The following is a 20,296-nucleotide window of genomic DNA, read 5'->3' as shown; positions in this document are numbered from 1 at the left end:
ATACCTTGAAGTACTGTAAATTACCTTTCTATCGGTGTGTAACAATTTCTATTTTGCGCGATTTATGTAGCTGGCACGGTTCCTACATTGTCGATTGGAACCCTTAAACTGCATTATTTTCATTCGTGATAAAAAATGACCATCATGTTGATTTTATATACTTAGGATTAATGTAAGTATATATTGAAACTATAATAATGATGATAATGATAATAATAAACCTAAAAATCACATGCTGAAAGATCTAGCTGAAGATGCACAGACTGATTTTTCTAGGACCCCTCAGATCGACACAACCGTTAATTACCGACGGTGGGTGTTTAAAGACAGATGGCATCAGATCAAATGGGGGTTAGGCAAGGCCTACCGCCAACTCACATTGAAATACACTGGCTATTTGCATAACGTCATAGCAAACGGTTTAATTGTTGTTGTTGTTTTCGATGAATATGAGAACTCGGCCAAAGACCATGAGCACCGTAGAAGGCAAAAACATCTGTCATGACTGACATGTGATAAAAGGAGTTTTTTTTTTTCTATAACACCTCCAATAAAGCGGCTTTCACCAAATTATTGAATGAGGAGTTTATGAAAATGGAACGTGTGAAGAATGCGGAAGACGCAGAAGATACTCTGACTGTCAGAGAAACTAAGCTCTACAGTCAAGATGGAAACAACGTTAATGTCATTTGCGATAACACTGCTGTTTTGGTGCTCCTATAGCACCATCGTCTTAAGGTTTTTCTGACCAGTTCAGGCAAAGTATACGAAATCGAAAAGGTCACAGACAAAATGTCCCATGTTCAGATCGAAAATATATTGCTCGCTCATAGCTTTACGGGCCGTGAGTCTGCGCTATTTATGGAAAAGGGAAAAAGAAAATGTACGACTGGAAAACACGCACCGCCAAAAGCAATTCGTGTACTGAATGCTTCAAATTCATCTGAGGAAGCGGTAAAAATAGCACATTTACAGCGACAAGTCCAACAAAAAGTGTGCATCACTCCAAGAGCTGCGATTTCATGCTTGTCGGAAAATGTCAGCAAAAGGAATATAATAATAATTCCTGAAACACTACCACCAAGTCAGGAAGCAGCTGAGTAGCATGCGCTACGTGCTCACCTACAGGCTATGGATTGGGGTGGTCTCACTACCAATACAAAGATCCAAAAGTTTCGACACTGCATTGCATTGCACCAGACTTGCTGCGGATGCAAGGGTGACTGTAAGAACAAGTGTTCTTGTGTCAAAAACGGAATACCTTGTGTATCTGTTTGCTCACACTGCCAGGTCCTTAAATCTCAAAACACTGATGTCACTGAAAATGACGAAGTTTTGGATCTAGAGGAAGTCTGAATGTTTATGAGTCTCCACGCTCTAGTCTAGTTGTTTGTTTGTTTGTATGGTGTTTTTACCTTGCATGGAACCAGTGGTTATTCAGCAACAGGACCAACGGCTTTACATGACTTCCGAACCACGTCGAGAGTGAAATTTTATCAACAGAAATACACATCTCTGACCCCTCAGTGGAATGTCCGAGAATTAAACTTGCGGCCACAGAGGTGGCAGGCCAAGAACAAGCCACTGAAGCACCTAGTCTAGTTGTATACTTTGAATGATCTCAAAGGAAATGCTTTATTTCTAATATATTTTGTCTTAATGTATATCGATAACCTTCTTGAAAACTATATAGTTAAGTCTTGGCATTCTATGAAGTCGGTTGCTGGAAAAGTGATATTGTGAGGACAAGTGAGACAGGTAACTGGTTACTGATGATTTACTGCCCAAGCACAGGGTATACAATGACAGGTGCGGACGGACATGTAGTACCTGGGTCAGGTCGACAGAGGTCCGAACGCAGAGATCGATAATTTGTTTCTTTACCGACATATAAATGATAATATGCACAGATGTAGTCTGTGTGTATACATGACATATGTATTGATGGAAAGGCCAGAGAATTCTACACTGAATGATATAAATTGGAACTTAGCAAGTCGTTGAAGTGAAAATAAAACATTGAAAAGACGTTGTCTTTACAAGTACTCCCCCTCCAAGACAATTATTATGAATAATGACTGGAAAATTAAATGAAATTAAATGAAATGAGGATCTTCTACTCTCAGTATCGTTGCAGAGGCAGGAGTCGACCCCATGTCCTTGAGATCAGTTGTTGTGGGGCGTTATCAACCGCTGAGTCCTTCGACATTTTGGCTGACAGGATGCCTCCCCTGGTGCGGCACCTGGGGGCTTCGACTGTCACCCGTGGGCATCCATGGCCAGGTTTGGGAGCACCAGGGGCTTCAAGAGTGGCCTTTTTTGTGGCTGTACTCTGAGGCACTTGCTGTTTTATTCCCTGGTGTCGTCATTGTCCATCAGGAAGGCGGGTTTTAATCTTTCGATCAAGACCCAGTCTTCATGGCCAAGTATCATGACGAGGTAGGCTTTGTCCGTTCGGAAGATGACGCAGTAGGGCACCTGGTAGGGTCTTGTTGGGGAGGGGGGTCAGTGGGCGTTGTTCCTCATGAAAACATATTCATGGGTGCCCAGGCCTATCAGAGAAGGTTTTCAGGCAGGGCGTGAACTTTCCTACAATCTCCCGCAGTCTTGGAATCGACATGTCTGATTCAGCTGCATCTGTGGGAAAGAATTCGCCAGGTACGGCTAATGCGGGTGATGCCTCGCTGTTCATTTGCGGTGTGGTGTGTTGTGGAGCGTCGTTCCTATCAGGCAGGCCAAAGAGGTCCACAGGTCAGACGGGAGGCAGAACCTCAGTCTGTGGTGATGTCATCCAGTACGCCAAAGCGGCTGATCCAGCTTGAGAGAAGGGCCTCCACACAGGCGCTGGTAGTGGCTTTTGTCATATAAGTCACCTTGGGCCACCTAGTGGATCAGTCGATGATAGTCAGGAGGTATCTAGTGTCCCTCGATTGAGGCAAAGGGCCCATGATGTGGATGTGTCTGAACCATCGCCTGGTTTGCGGAAAATCTCCCACGACTGATTCTGTGTCGGCTGATTTTGCTTCTCTGGCAAGACACACCTCTTGGCCCACTCCCGTGCGTCCTTCCTAATCCTGTGTCACACGGATTTTTTTCATCATCAGCAGTGTTGTCATTCGTCCTGACGGATGATAGTCCATGAATCATGTTGAACACCTGTTTTCTTTGTGAAGCTGGTATCAATGGGCGAGGGCAGCCTGTGCTGGTGTCCAGCCAGATGGGCCAACAGGAATGTCTTCCCACTTCAGTGCGGTAAGTGCTGTGCAGTAGGCTGGCATTTCAGGATCAGTGGCCTCTTCCCATGCCAGATCTTCGTAGTCGATCCCCTGGTGGACAGAGTTGATTTCGATTCTTGACAGGGCGTCGGCCATGGGGTTCTTCTTGCCGGGGACGTAGTTGATGGTGCAGCTAAACTCAGTGATGGCTGCCAGGTGACGCTGCTGTCTTGCTGACCATGCGTCTCCTGCCTTCATGAATGCGTGGATCAGCAGCTGATGGTCCGTCATGATGGTGAAGGGAGTGCCTTCTAGGAGGTACCTGAAGTGCCGCACAGCTTGGTAGATGGACAGCAGTTCCCCGTCGAACCTACTGTCGGCTTGAGCTTTTGGCTGAAGAACATGAGTGGTCAAGAGGAACCGTTCATGATGTTCTAAAACGGCTCTGCAGGTGACGTTGCTGGTGTCAGTGGTGAGTCTCAGGGGTGCATCAGGATCTTGGTACACCAGCGTGGCAGCTTCAGTGAGGGATGCCTTAGTTAGCTTGAAGGCCTGTTGTAGGGGCTTTCCACTTCAGCTTCTTAGGCTTCCCCTTCAGGACTTCCCTTAAGGGAGGCATGATGCAGGCAATGTTAGGCATGAATTAGCAGTAATAGTTCACCATGCCAATGAACTCCTGCAGGGACTTGACTGTTGCTGGCACTGGGAACTCCTTCACTGCGGCCACCTTCAAGGCCATGGGGTGAACACCAGTTGGGGAGATCTCGTGGCCAAGGAAATCTACTCTTTCTACTCCAAAGGTGCATTTGTCGAAATGGACGACCTATCCATTCTCCTGGAGGCATTTCAGGACTGCCCGTACGTGGTTCATGTGTTCTTCAGGGGACTTGGAGAAGAAAGGCAGATCCCCCAGGATGCTATCTATCAGGTGTTGGAAGGTAGCCCAGGCATTCCTGAGGCCTAAAGTGGAGTAAGAGAACGTGTACGTCCCGAACGGCCCAAGTGAGGTCCTGCATATTTGGCAGAGGGTAGTGGTTTGGTGTCATCATGAAGATCAGGCGGCGATAGTCCCCACAGGGTCTCCAGGTGCCGTCGGACTTCTTCACTATGTGGAGGGGAGACATCCACGGACTTTATGTCTTTCTGCAGATTCCAATCCGTTCCATGTCGGCAAACGCACGTTTGGCATCCTGGAGTCTCTTGGGTGGCAGACGGCAGGACTTGGCATGCGTAGGAGGTCCCATAGTGGAGATGTGGTGGTAGACTCTGTGTTTGGCTGGGGTTCTGGCCACCTGACGCAGCTCCAGTTTGAAGACATTGGGAAACTCTCACAGGAGGATGTCGTGCTTGTGCAGCATGAGGGAGCATACGGCAGGTATGCCCGGTCTGGCGGCAAGTGGTCGTGAAAAGTAGGTCCCCATGTCCAGTAGATGCTTGCAGCCCATGTCTACCAGAAGTCCGTGATGTGCCAGGAAGTCAGCCCCCAGCAGAGGAACCTTGTCGTCTGTGTTGATGAAGGGCCAGTCGTAGGTGCAGCCCAGGATGGATATCTTGAGGGTTCAGATCTCATGGCAGTGGATGGGACTCCCGTTTGTGGTCACCACTGCGGCAGCGGCGTCAGGTGTGCGGTTGCGGTCCTCCTCTGCCAGCAGGAATGCTGACTGTGTCGCCCGTGTCCACCTTCATCTTACGTCCAGACATGGCGTCGCGGATGTAGAACCACACTGGGTGGGATCCCGTATTTTGCAGCCACGGCTGCTGTTGAAGGTGGCAGCTATCCTAGTTTTTTTGGAAAGGAAGAGGGTGCTCTGCAATTCCTGGTGTCTTTCCCAAACCACTGATGGTAATAGTACCAGGATGAATTAATCCTCTTCTGTTGCTGCTGCTGTGTGGCCACCGTCTTCCAATAGACCACGTTAATATCTGTCTCGTCAGGTTCCTCCACCACTGCGCTGTTGGCTGAAGGCATCATGGCATATCTCGAGGCCCTGGCGGTGTGGAGCTTCTGGGCCCTGTCCACCAGGACATCCATTGGGAGTGCATCTGTTTCTGTGATCTGCGCACTCACATCCTGTTGAAGACGTAGTAGGAATATCTCTCGCAACAGACTGATCTCCCTTCTCCATCCGTCTGCATCGATTTCCGGCAGCAACAGGAGGCCCATCAACTCGTCCCAGGCATCCTTGGGTGCTGTGTCTCCCAGGGCTGGGTGATGAGGTCAAGGAAACGGGTGGCCCTCACTGGAACAGGAAGGGATTATGTCCCGACAGGTTTGTTCTTCAGGTTCCCGTAGGTTATCTGACTGACCTGTGTGTCTAACCCTGGGATGATGTGCTGAAGACCTTCTCCAGCAGCGCCGTCATGATGATGCCAGCCTTGGCTCCCTCGTCCATGATTCCTGCTACCCAGATGTGGACGTCTGCCCGCAGTAACCATGATGCCATATTTTGTTGTGAGAATTGTGGCAGTTTGACTGTCTAGCCGATTGATACTCTTGTGAATGTGAGTGTTGAGGATCTGAGTGTCTGAGGAGGAACTGTGTACCACAGACTCTGTCATCAAGGCTGTCTCACACACCAATGCAAAAGCACCATATTTAGCCCGTTAATGGTGTTGGATACATCAGAGTCAAGCCTAGACACTGTATGGTTCTGTTAATGAATTCTGAATGTGGTCAACGTGTGTCGTTAATGGCGGGAGACAAACCGTTTGAAGACACCAGAACACACCTGGAAAGGCGGGCCATAATGAGTCCCTTAAGTGGCCTCAGTGTCAATCGAGGAAAGGAGCTTTCAGAGACTTAGACTTTGTATTGCTGAGTGATTCCATTAAAGGTTCTCTAAAGGTAATTGGCTGTAGTGAGTCCGTTAATGGCGGGGCCGAAACCACAGTGTTTACCGTCCAACCCAGGAGGTCACCAGTTGTGAGGACAAGTGAGACAGGTAACTGGGTACTAATCCTTTGTTGCCCGAGCGCAGGGTATACAATGACAGGTGCGGACGGACATGTAGTACCCGTATGAGGTCGCCAGAGGTCCGAACACAGAGATCGATAATTTGCGTTTCTTTACGGACGTAGTCTGTGTGGATACATGATATTTAAATTGACGGAGAGGCCAGAGAATTCTACATTGAATGAAATACATTGGAACTTAGCAAGTCGTTGAAATAAAAATAAAACCTTGAAAAAACGTTGTCTTTACAATATATTTGCAATGCTATAAGAATATATTTACAATTATTTCTTAGGAATCTTGTCAGCTAAATAAATCACACGAAATATAATTTTGCACACACTTATATAACGGTAATTAATAGTACTTTAAGTTATATTGAAAGCTATGTACCGATTAAATGCATTATTTAATATCTGTAAGGGTCGTTGGTCTTCCTTTAAGAATTAAAGTTTCTATATGGCTTTCTTATCACATTTTACTTATCGTCAATGAAATGGCTTCAACCAGAATTACCGAACCGAAATCATCATTATTGTCATCCTAATTATCCCTCAAGGGTAAACGCCGATTTGAAAACACGTGATGAACGCGCTGTCATTGTCTTAATTAATGTTTTCATATACTATCCAGTAATATCTCTATCGTAATATTGCCCTCAGTTACATTGAGATATATTTCACAAAAAATCCCTCTTTTACGGATTCACCAGGAAGTCTTTAATTGTCTTATTCGAATAGTAAAATCGTGAAAATGAGAAGAGGTACATATTCTAACTGATGAATAAGGATAAGACGCCACAGATCAGTACTAGTTTACTTGTAACCTATAATAAGACGCAACGAAAATATCACAGAATGCAATCATAAAAGATAAGAACCCGTTGCTAAAACACTTTGTAAAAGACGTAAACAGCTTCGGAAGGGTTGCAAGGTAGAAATTTACAACCACAGACAGAAAATTAATGTTTCAACATAAATACTTAAAGTTGGAAGGGACTTACGTACGCAGGACAAGCTCTGTGTGCCTGGGAGGCGTAGCAATATTTCTGAAAAATATGCAGTACGATGCTTCAACTACTAGAAATGTGGACATAAGCACAGCCAGTGTACTATAAGAAGACTTGAGCTTTCTGTGGTTTGTGGGACAGACCACAGGTTCAAAAGTTTCATTCCAGGGAAACAAAATGCAAATTTTTCCAATGGCTGCACACATATCGGCCCATGGACGACAATTTAAGAGTTGTCTCCCGAACATTCAGTCCGGAAGAACATTCCAATAAAGAGTTAAAATCCGAAATATGTAACTGACCATCAACAAAAATAAACTATAGAGACAAGGACAAATTTAGATTAGTGGAGCCAAGACACAACAAAGATACTGAACAAGGGACCTCTATATAAGGCATCCAGGCTATTCAATAATTTGGCCCAAACAGTAGAAAGATGAGCACGGCTCGGGGCGGTCAACATTAAGTTATTTCAATAAAGCTATAAATTGCAACTAAGATATAAAGTGGTTTCCCGTAAAGATGAAATGTCGTCAACGCCTTTTGGTCATTTTTTTTTTTTTTAACAATAACGTGACCTTTGTCATACAAAACGCAATCTGCATCAGTCTATTAAGTTTAATGTGAGAACCTCTCTGCGTCAAGTCCCTCAGTTTGGGTATTGTCGTCGACCAGTCCGGCCACAGCCTCTCTCCTCTCTTGTATCAGCGTTCATATTTTTATAGCATGGATGTGCTCGTAAAATAAATAACATTCGTGACAAAATATACACGGAACATGTTTCCTTTAAAAGATAATTTACTCGTAAGTGTTCTCGTCCCATTTTAGCATTCGAAAACAAGAATAAAGGCCATCGATAAGCTGTGACATTAGCTACAAGGAATGACTGGTATCTAAGGTTTTCTTAACAATGCTACGAATTCTATAAATTAAAGCAAACTTTGGTATTAAAATCCGTCTTACTCGACATAAACCGCCATGAAATTCTGAGGGAAGCGCAGCTGACGACAATTTTTATGTTTTAAAACCCAAATTGCTCCAAGATTTTAATTCCGTTGGGTTTTTATAGACTTTAAGGTACTACACACAGCTTCAATATGGACATTTAATTGTTGTTTTATTTTATCTCTGACCAAAGATTTGTGGGTCGTTTTTAGCACAGTCTGCGAGCCCTGTCTGTCTCTTACCACAGTTTGTGGAGAAAATACAGCAGCTCATAAACGAATCCGGTCACAGTCATTATCAAACCAGTTCTTGCTTTCATCTTCATTGGGTTTGGCATATACTTAATTAAACTGGATTTCTTCTTCAGTAAACGTTAATTATAAGTGACGAATCACTGAGAAATGTGCAATGCCCTCGGAAATCAGACATTGCAGACAAAAATGTTTTTCAAACATTCCCGAGTACGACACTATCAAATTGAAGATACTAAACGTTACGCAGTTTAGCCTCACTTCAACGTGAGGGCGACGCTTCAGTAAAGAACCGAATATCAAAGTTAAAGTTCAAAGTCACGTTCATTCTTTCATACTTTAATTCTGCGCAATACTTCGTTACGTCAAAATTTATGATTTCCATAATTTCGTGATGAATTTGGCTTCCCTGTGTGTCCGTAAATATCCGTTTCAGTATAATTATCCATTTGCAAGCAACAAATAATTTCATTGGCAACCACGTATAAATGAAAATAATATGTCCGTTTATTGCTAATACTATCAACACGAACTTTCATCTAAATAGCAGCTGTTAAAAGGACGCCATAGTATCACAGGAGACGAGCCAATGTAAAGGAGATGATATGATCAGTTTATTAAATGCAGTACAGCACTCAGTAGACAGAACTCTCCATCTGAGCGCTGCCTTAAATTGCATTCTATCATCTAAAGTGGTGGAGTCAGTAGGTACCCTAAAAGTGGGCTTATATTACAGGGACTATTCATGGACGTATAGTCTATCAACAGGATGATATCAAACTGAGCACTGGTTTTGTCACAAAATACAATGGAAATATATGTTAATGAGAGAGAGAGAGAGAGAGAGAGAGAGAGAGAGAGAGAGAGAGAGAGAGAGAGAGAGAGAGAGAGAGAGAGAGAGAGAGAGAGAGATTATTTAAAAACATTAATGAATAAATAAACGCACAATTTAATTATCTAATTGCCCAAGCAACTACACAATTTTCCAAAAGAAAAAATATTTAGGTTAAACCTTAATCTTGCCATCAAAAGTTTATTTTATTATTCTACCTTTTATTTGTAAACAAACACTGCGCAGACTTGACAGCAACGCCCTCCAATTACCCTGAGGGAGTCCCATGGCTCCGCCCCAGGAGCCGCTCGCAACGGAGGTCCCAAAGCTATGCCCATGATCTGTCAGACACTAAATATAGCCGAGTCAACCAAGGGAGCTTGTCACCAAAAGTGCCTTTTAGGGCGTTCGTGTTTCTGCCGGGTGTAAACCAAGACCACCGAGATATCTCGGTGTTCTTGGTGTAACTCAGCAGCTCTATACCACTCGGGGAAATATGTCGACATCTTTGATCAGTGTCCTTACGCTGAACTCAGATCCCTGTGATTGGCTTTTGACTAACGATGTAAACTGCCTTTCTGAATGGAAAAGGAAAATCAGGGGGTGTGAGCTGTACTCTAGAATTTAGGCCAAAGGCCAAGCGCTACGACACGGAAATTGACAGTAAGAAGGGTTGGAAGGTGGAACAGGAAAAAACCTTGTCGTTGCAAAATTAAACAATTGTTAGGAGAGGGTGGAAAGCAATGTGGAAAAAAAGAGAATATGAACGAAGATACAATAAAAGGAATGAAGGAGGTTGCAACCAGGTGCCGTGGTGACGCTGCAAAGAACCTTGAGTAATGCTTACAGTGTGTACCGCGTGAGGCACACTGACGGCACTACCCCACCTTCACAGGGAATCAGGGGGATCTGGTCCTTGGCCCAGGTATGAATTTCGGCGAAACCCGGAACAAACTGGTCCTTCATTTTTGCTTCGTTGTGCTAAAGAGAGAGACAAACTGGCCAAAGACTGAACCATACAAAGGGAACAAGTCAACATAAATGCGGATGCCGGAGAAAAATAAGTCTCTTGAGAAATGCACATAACCACAGTTGCGTCAGGTAAGTTCCCAGGTAGGTGACCGCCGGTGATAGCCAAACTTCACTCGCACACGGGCTCACGTGACCGACCATCTATCTATAGTAGATTCACATCAACCGTGCATTTGATGTCTAGGTCAGTCCCTTACGACGCTCCTGATTGGCGGTTACTAAGCCAATCACAGGGCTGGAAACTGTCTCTCTCGAGTGTTCACATAGGTAGGATGTATGTTCCACCTCTCCTGAAAGAAGTGGAACATAGATCCTGCCCATGTGAACTCTCTAGAGAGACTGAGAGTTTCCAGCCCTGTGATTGGCTTATCAACTAGTGATGGTGAATTAAGAATGGGCTCAGCAACCTCGCCCCAGAGGTCGGTGCTATAAACCAGCAGCACACGAATTGGAATGGCAGTGGGTCACGGCGAAGGACAAGACGCCAACAGAGTCATGTAGTCAATGTTGAACCGTATACATTATTGTAAAGAAGATGACTGAAAAAGTAGACCAATACGCTGCTCGATTCGCTGTTGAGAATTATTCAGGTACATTCTGTTTATTCAAGTTTAAATGTTGCACAACAGACCGGAGAAGAACCCCAAACTTCTGAGCTGGCCAGAGAAAAAAATGACATGAATAGTTTAGTACGAAAAGTTGACACAGTTACTTGGAACACCTAAAAGTTTTGTGCATATACAAATAATGTATATGTTACGCATAATGTGGATAATTGCCTAATGTGAACATTAGGCAGAAAAATTGCCTAATCTCCATATTACGCAATTTGTTTTGCACAATGTTAACAATAAGCAAATTACTTGCCTATTGTCAACATTAGGCATGATTTTCAGATTAGGCGAGGGTATTTTGCCTAATGTGAATTGAATGACGAACCACTGTAACTAGAGTGTTTGTTTCGAATGTTGTTCGAAACTTTGGGTCTGTCACTTAAGCCATTATCCTTTGGTCAGTGGTGCTACGCTGAGGGTCCCGGATGTCGATCATGGTCCAACAGATCTTAAAAATCTGTTAGTGGTCGTCCTCTGGGAACAAGATGAACTATACACTGTAGGTTGTCGGGAGGGAATTCTTGGACCAAAATTTACAGCAGCTGATCTATAAGTGCAATCAAACAGCCCCTGATAAAGTCTGAAGAGGTTCCTGATATCTGCCTATCGCTTAGAACAGCAACAGGAAGAACCACTGGTGGGCAAGGATATATAAAGTGCCAATGTACTACTCAATGTACATCAGGACGATGCAGCTGCCTAAGAAAAAAATTTAAATGCAACTCACGCCGTCACCCGGGCAGATCATGCAAAAATTTCTGATTCGACTCAACTGAACCCTGAGATCTATTGACTTATTTCTCTTTTACTGATATTGCATTATTTATGTTTGTGTTTATTCAAATAAATTAGAATTCTTTAAACTGCCTCTACATTAACCATGTTGCATTCTCTTGTAACCTCCCGTGGGTTGTCTGCAGGATTAATTGCCATTTCTACACTAAATCATAATATATGTTTAGATTAGGCAGTCGTATTCACATCGGGCAAAATTGAGCTGCCTAATTTGAACAACAGGCATATTTTGCCTAATGTTAACAAATTGTAAACTTTATGCAAACTGCTTGCTTAATGTACACATTAGGCAATTTTCTGCCTAATGTTCACATTAGGCAATTATCCACATTATGCGTAACATATATACTATATATACATATAGATATTATTTACATGTAGTTATTTATAACAGCATTTCATTCCTGAGATTAACGAGCCCTTGCAATAATGATTAAATGTAATATTATTTAAACAACCCTGACTGCAAAGCTCTGCTTCTGAAAGAAAGAGATTCTTCTTTTCCTTCACCATTCCCTCTATTTTTTCTTCACTTGTCTTCATTAAAGAGGCTCCTCCCCCTAGTTGTTGAAGGACGCGTTCAATAAAGCCTTCACTCATTGACCCAATGAATTCTTCAGAATTATCTGGCGTCACAGCGTCAGAAACATCAGGACCAGCCGCCGACTGTGGTCCCTCTCATTTCTCTTTTGTAGATGTTATCTTCAATAGAGAATAATTCCTCCATCTGCAAGAAATGTCATTTTCGTCGTTTGAGTTTATGAATAAGAAGGACACTAATGTTGCTTCCTGCAATGTCATGAACGGTAGGTGGCGTTGTGCGTTGGTCCAGGAAATTGCAAAGTTTGACTGTAAAGGTCATTCAGCTTTGGACAGTCGGACTGAACAGACGAGGCTACATTTTTGCGATGTCTTTCATTCTAATTTTGTTTAGCCTCAAAACAGAACGGATTGCACAATTCAATGTATATATGTACACACACACACACACACACACACACACACACACACATATATATATATATATATATATATATATATATATATATATATATATATATATATATATATATGTGTGTGTGTGTGTGTGTGTGTGTGTATATTATAGCTAATGGGCGTCAAGCAGTTGAATGGGACTTGTGTTTAACCTTTTCGTCTCAACCAGCAGACTGGCCGGGTGCTTAACCAAAATACAGAAAATGTATTTCCAAGAAGTGTTGTCTTATTTATTATTTTATTTTGTCAAGTAAATACATGATATTTTCACTGACACGTAATTCAAATAATTGCGGGATGTTTGTCAATAGTAAGTGAATGAAAGAGTACATATTTAAGGAACAAGAGTTGACTTTATACCTCTGAATGAATGCCGAATTAACTTTGTCGTTGTGGAAAAGCTTCTTAGATGTAGTGAACATATTGTTTGTGGGGGGGTATATTAGCATAGTAATACACCCCATTTGATGTAAATTTCTGTCAATAAATCTATGAAAAATTAAAATAAAATGACAATAATTGTTGGATGTAAATAAAGGTAAAAACCCGTTAATATTTTTTTAGATGAATTTTGATATTTTGTTAAATTTGTTTTACCCAATTACATTATTTTTTCTCGTATTCAACTTGCACTTCCTTTTTTTTTAGTACAGTGTGACAAATTTCTACGCGAAAAGTGCTTATAAACACTTCATCTAAAACAGTGGTTCCCAAACCTTTCCAGCACTACTACGTGACCCCTTTCAGTAGTAGCCCCCCAAACCGCCCCCCCCCCCAACCTTTTTATAAGCCTTCTGAAAGTGCACTCATTTCCAATGGCGCAGATACATTCTAAACATTAAGTTAAAGATTAATCACAACAAAGAGAGCAATAACAACAAACAAAAATGCTTTTTAATGCTTATTAACAAGGACTGATTTAATCGTGTATTTTAATAAGAAGGACGTACTTGGATTTTTTGATACAAGCAAAAAACCTCCTCAAAATCTTGGATCCTCCATGACCTCCAGAAAAAGGCTCATGACCCCTTTGGGGGGGTCATGACCTCCACTTTGGGAACCCCTGATCTAAAATTTTTAACAGAATCATATTCCATCTTAGCGTTACTAAAATCAAACAATTCACGGAATTCCGTAACATTTTAAGAGCAAAAGCAGCATTGCCGAAATCATATACCTAACATATCCACGCAATCGCATTCGTCATAACACAGATGATATATAATCCGTTCAACTCACAACACGACTGAATTACTACTAAACATTCGCCTCTGCCCAAGATGTCAGATGGTCCCGCCCCGTCTTGCTTGCTCGGAAGAGCAACAGCAACAACAAAACTGGCAATAATAAACAACGCGACCATATTTCAAAGGAGAACAACACTTGATAACGAGTCTTGAAGTTTTCCCTAGAGAGAGAGAGAGAGAGAGAGAGAGAGAGAGAGAGAGAGAGAGAGAGAGAGAGAGAGAGAGAGAGAGAGCACCGTATAAAGTGTAAAGCACAACTGAGGATAATTTGTACACTTCATGGCAGCTGTGGATTTCGTAGAAAGAATGAGAATGCAGATGATAAAGTTTTCAGGGGAATTAGGCCTTTTACATAATAATATATATATATATATATATATATATATATATATATATATATATATATATATGTGTGTGTGTGTGTGTGTGTGTGTAATAATATATATATATATATATATATATATATATATATATATATATATATATGTAATATATATATAATAATATATATATATATATATATATGTGTGTGTGTGTGTGTGTGTGTGGTGTGTGTGTGTGTGGTGTGTGTGTGTGTGTGTGTGTGTGTGTGTCTGTATATGCAGACATTAGTTTCCAAAAGACTTTAAAAATTCTAAAGTCTAACTTTCTGTATAGTGAAAAGCCCTAATTTCAATATAGTAATTTCCTCTCTCTCTCTCTCTCTCTCTCTCTCTCTCTCTCTCTCTCTCTCCAGTGGAAATAACAGCCTAAACAAATTTACCCGAGTCTCCTGGTATTTTGGGTGGTTCAGTATACCAGTTCTTTTTATTTTTTGTTTATCTGGCTGAAGACATCTTTGAGTGAGATTCCTTCGTCCCTTTTCTGTGATGTATAAGTAATCTTACTCATCTCGGTCCTCTATGCCGTGGCACGTAATCGTCCTTTATTAACAGCTAGCTGAAAACGTTCGAGAACCCAGTCTCCCTCTTCATCATCTCAAAGTCAGACTGGTCGTCACGATGAAAATAATAATTGTTGGACGCAGTGATGAGCAGAAGCACCAACCCAAGTGTCGCGAGGCAACTTAACTCAGCCTCCCATTACCGACCCACAAGGCCACCACCGCCTCAAGGGGTCCGCTCGTTCAGTTTGCACAAACGGCGAAGCGCCGTTTAGTCATGAGGATAATCATACCCAGCATCTCGGCGCTCCTTTTGCTCTCTCAGGGTATCGTCTGTCTCCAGTGGGAAGAGCCTACGATTACGACGCATCAGTACCCGTCTGACATTCCCTACACACCCACTGGGGAAGAAGAAGAACTTCTAGCTTCCCTGCCTTCGGTGGAACGCCTGGACTGTTGCTCTGAGTCGTCCCCCCATCACAAAGAAAAGGTTTCCTGGGTCGTCCAGGCAATTGAGGAGCAGCGAAAGTTGATTTCTCAGTTGCAGAGGAGGTTCGACGTTCTGGAAGAGAAGTCTAAGGGACTTGACTGCTGCAAGAATTCCGTGAGGAGGCCACGCTGGCTTGCAACAGGTGAGAGAACTGTGAATGGAATTATTCAAAAGCTCACTGTACTACTCCTGTTTGCCAAGTGTGCATGTAGTACTATGGTGGAATGTTACTGAGTGACTGACCAGGTGTAGGTATCAGGTATGACCGAATGAGCAAAATTCGAACACGTTCGACAAGTCACACCGCAATGAACTACAACACTAAACAATATCATTCAGTATCTTCTACGTGAACTGACATTTGCATTGAATCCTTTATTACTTTATTTCACGGGTACTTAGATCTGATGAACGAGAATATTCATCATCCTATTTGTGTGTACAGAATGATGTTTCGAATGGACGGACATTTGCTGTTACCAAGTAAAAAGATATTTCATGAGTGGTATTCAAACTAAATAATAACAAAGGCAAATCTGAAAAATCAAGCGACCTTGATTGTGAAAGCGAATTCGCTGAAGAACTGGGAATTTGGTGTCGTGTAACTATGAATCCTTGACATCGCTGTATATGTCCAAGGTAAATATAATTCAAATTAATTGTGTTGATTGTGAAACGTTCAGTGAAAGACTTGCCCTAAAAATTACTTTTGTAACTCTTTCGTGTAACTTTTAATTAATAATTTCGTAAGTTTTTTTTTTACTGAAAATTAAGTTATTCGAAAAATTAATTTGAGTATTGTCAAAGTAACATCTCGAAGAACAATGAAAGTACTTGGCGTATGTGCAAGGAACTTTTTTTTCTTTTTTTAATAATTAGACAGTCCATAGACTTCCTAAAGAATATAAATGTAGTTATACTGAAAATCAAGTTATTCGAAAAATTAATTTGAGTATTGTCAAAGTAACATCTCGAAGAACAATGAAAGTACTTGGCGTATGTGCAAGGAACTTTTTTTTCTTTTTTTAATAATTAGACAGTCCATAGACTTCCTAAAGAATATAAATGTAGTTATCTGATCGAGCTCAACTTGAATGAATAATCTGCCTGGCAGTTAGTTGTCTGTGATGGGTCGCAGACGGGGTGGAGAAAGCGTGAGTCTAGCAACCTCATTCCAAAAGGTTCTCCGAGTGCGCGACGGGTGACACTGAAGCTAGTCCCATTACTAGGAAAATGCTTATAGTTGAAAATGGAAATCATTCTTTATTTTCAAAATTGGTTCATATTCATTTGAAAGAGTAATTGTTATTGTGTGTGTGTGTGTTTTTGGGACATAAAGACTTGCTTTAATAATTTTCAACTTTCTCTCTCTTTAATGAGAATGAAAATGTTATGCAATGTCATTTCTTACATTACAGAACACAGTAAGAAACTGAAGACGACCAGATAAATTATATTTGGCAGTATGTTATTGTTTGCAATATTACCAACGCCTATGAGAAGCAAAGCCTTGAGCATTCACACACACTCTCTCTCTCTCCTTCAAGACGTGATCTCAGGGTATGTTGTTTATCACATGTCAGCCATTAAAGTTGAGTCACATTGCACACGCTATTTGTATATTTACCCGCTGGTCAGACCAGCCAGTTCATATCTAGTGACTAGAGAGAGAGAGAGAGAGAGAGAGAGAGAGAGAGAGAGAGAGAGAGAGAGAGAGAGAGAGAGAGAAAATGTTTAAAGCTTTGCTTCCCAGTAGGTTCTGCGATTCTCATTATAAAATTATAAAGGTAAGCCGTATTATTTAAATTTTCGTCTTCCCTAAATGTTCAATATATGTCAAAACGAGGCATTTATATCCTTCAGAATAGACGAAACGCGTGTATTCTGCAATTAAAGATGGAATGCTTCTATTCTTTGAAACAAATTAATTCGTATTCCCCATTTTAAGAAGGAATATTATTATTTTCAAAAACAGAAGATAGAGTTTTGAGCTTCACGTGAGTCGTTCTATTCTTCAGAAGAGACTAAATTTGCAGTCTTGGACTCAGATAAAACAGGAGAGGACTTTAAGATACCAAGAGATCCGCCTACGGTAAACTTATTTCACTATTCATTGAGTGTGTTTGTTAGCTTTCCTTTTTAATAATTATTTCAAAATCTTTTTTAACGATTAAATTTGATGTCATATGTCAGTATTATTTATTTTTGTCTTTATCCTCCGCAGGAGCGGAGATGTTCAGCCCAAAGGAAGGTGACTTCCCAAAAGAAACTTATCCGTAGTGCAAAAAGAAAGAAAAAAAAAACTTAATTGAATTACGTGCGAGGATTCTCCATTAAGCCAAAACTGCTAAGTATAAAAGAATGTCGGATTTACTCTAACAGTAGATATAACTAATGGAGTTTGTGCATAGTAATATATTTATATAAAATACTCAATTTGTATGATCATGAAGAAATTATCTTATCCTAACGGCAAAATCTCTTTAGCTTGTAAATAGTATATGGCATACGTACGCCGTGAATCCATTGCTACCTGTATTATAAAGAATGTTGATGGTTACCGGTCTTTAATTCACATATCCCTGTTTAGCTTGAGAACATTCGTATACTAGGCCTATATCACGTCAAGTTCCTATTTTCAGATTTTAAAAATGTACCAGTGTTAGGATAAATTAGCTGAAGTCCTAACCGGCAATAAATAAAATTATACAAAAATAATTTCCAATGTAACGAGACGTCTTGAATCATATTTCTTGGAGTCCAGCGATATTTCTTTCAAAAATTCCCTTAAGGTTGTCAGTGATACTTGAGAAAGGTGTCAGGGGAGAGACAGAGTGAGAGAAGTGGCACATTAGTCTGTCTTCTCAGAAAATTTATCGTTCCGTTCCCTTTAACTGAAATTACACGGCAATTCCTTCACTATTCTTCTCCTCCTTATATTACAGTTGTAGTACTATTTCTTTTTGCCATTCTTAACTTCAACCACGGAGAGATTACTATAAGTTTAAAATTAAGTTGGGCTTAGCATAATGTTTAAATGACATGGCATCTTACCCAACGGCCAACGAGTAGTTTGAGAGCATACGTGTAACCTTGGCTACCAAACTTCTTATTCTTGATATCTATGAGACATAAATCATAATAGCTTTCTTACACGTGCAAAATACAACTATTTTTGCTTTGAATCGAATGATAAAAGTTTATTTCTACGGTTTGTTTACGTCGTCCCGAAATAGGTACTCTCTCACCATGTGTGACGTTTGGTATACCGTCGATAGACCACTTTTGATAAAATGAATGTTGTTAAACAACTCCACAGCTGCCGTTGCATGTTTAAAACTAATGAAATAGGCATTAGCTTACAAGCTTACCTACTGAAAAGAATCTTAGTGACTGCCAAAATACACCGGGTGTCATGCATCACAGTAACACCCTTCAACGACGAAGCTTTGTTGACAATCGGTAACCTAGCCTATAGCTAGGCTACTGACACCTCACGAGCAAGACCTTTAATTTACAATGCGGCATATATAAAATTAATATTGTTCTTATTTCATAATGGAAATCGTCTCTGTACTTAAGTGCCACAATGCTGAGCTAAAAATGTAAGATATGTTAGGTAACAAGAAAGCGACCTATTGTTAACAAGACATTCATCTGACTAGCACGAAATTATGGGCAAATAAATTTCATTGTGCTTTACTTACGTGTAAAATGTTATTCCATTTCTTCCTGAAGAATTCCTGTGTCCATTTCCTCAATTATTATAAGATGCACAACGCTCCATTAGGTACAGGTAATGAACTGAATATCCTGGAACACACTAAGCGCCGACACAATAGTACGAGGTACTGAGTCCCGTTACTGGAACTTGAACCATTATTAGATCACGACTTAGTAACTGTTCAAAATACGTACAGACAGTCGATATGGACAGGCGCAGGAAACAAAAACATTGGTTGTATAATCCTCTTCTTTTGATTTTTTAGTGGAATGAAATCCTATTAATTCTATGGAAAATGTTCGAATCAAACTAGTAAGATTAGATAAGACTGTTTGAATATCACCTATCCCCTCCTTATTTAGGTTAAGCCCCATTGATGTCTTCCATATGATCAATAATTGGGATTATAATTAAATGTTTTAGAAAAAGAAAAGTGTTTTTCGGAATGAACCAAAAGATCCAGTTTTGCTTATTGACTAATATATATATATATATATATATATATATATATATATATATATATATATATATATATATATATATATAGGATCTACTATGGCTATTACAATTGCATATGTATCTGGTAAAAAAGTGACCACTAGATTCTACATATATATATTATATATATATATATATATATATAATATATATATATATATATATATATAATATATATATGTATGTATATATATATATATATATATATATATATATATATATATATATATATATATTTCTGCCTAAAAAGCAATAAAAATGATTGCCCACTTGACTGCGATGGTGAGAATGGATGTACTATTCCAGCTCAAATAAATATATCTGAAAACGACAGGTAAATGTATGTATGAGAGATAGTAGATTTTTAATCCTTCTCGTGACCTCTTTGTGATTATTGGACCTGGGTTCGTTTCCCAGGACCGGTCATCACAATTTCTTCTTCAAATTTCTTTGACCTTGGCTCTTCAGGCTTTGTAGTGACAAGCGTATCCAAAAAAGAGCAAAGCATTCAAGAAGTTAAGAGGGCATTGTGGCTACAATTGCACACATATATATAAATTTACAATTTATTCGAGTAATTATAGACAGCTAGAGTTTTCTTCTTTCCAGTAAACAGAAACAAGGCAAGAGACGAGTTGTATGAATCATCAAGGCGGCTGTTCTCATGTGAATGGAGAACCCAGATGGCGGGAAGGGACATTTTCACCAAGGACCTTCCCATTATTTCATCGACATGTGTTAGTCATTTCTCCCTTCTCACGTGTACTGGGATCTCTCCCTCTCTCTCTCTCTCTCTCGTTTGCTATAAAAAG

The 20,296-nt window shown here is 40.6% G+C and overlaps 1 long non-coding RNA gene across 1 annotated transcript; it reads left to right on the top strand.

Annotated features, from left to right (window-relative positions):
• The first annotated feature begins 14,700 nt into the window (after positions 1-14,700).
• On the top strand, positions 14,701-17,822 carry LOC135219733 (uncharacterized). Its single transcript, XR_010315501.1, has 2 exons — positions 14,701-15,404; positions 17,487-17,822. It is a non-coding gene; the product is annotated as an uncharacterized LOC135219733 (long non-coding RNA).
• The last annotated feature ends 2,474 nt before the right edge of the window (positions 17,823-20,296 follow it).

Source organism: Macrobrachium nipponense, chromosome 1 (assembly GCF_015104395.2).
Source record: "Macrobrachium nipponense isolate FS-2020 chromosome 1, ASM1510439v2, whole genome shotgun sequence".
NCBI lineage: Eukaryota > Metazoa > Arthropoda > Malacostraca > Decapoda > Palaemonidae > Macrobrachium > Macrobrachium nipponense.
The sequence above is the reverse complement of the archived record's forward strand: the minus strand, read 5'-3'. Positions and strand labels throughout refer to the sequence as shown.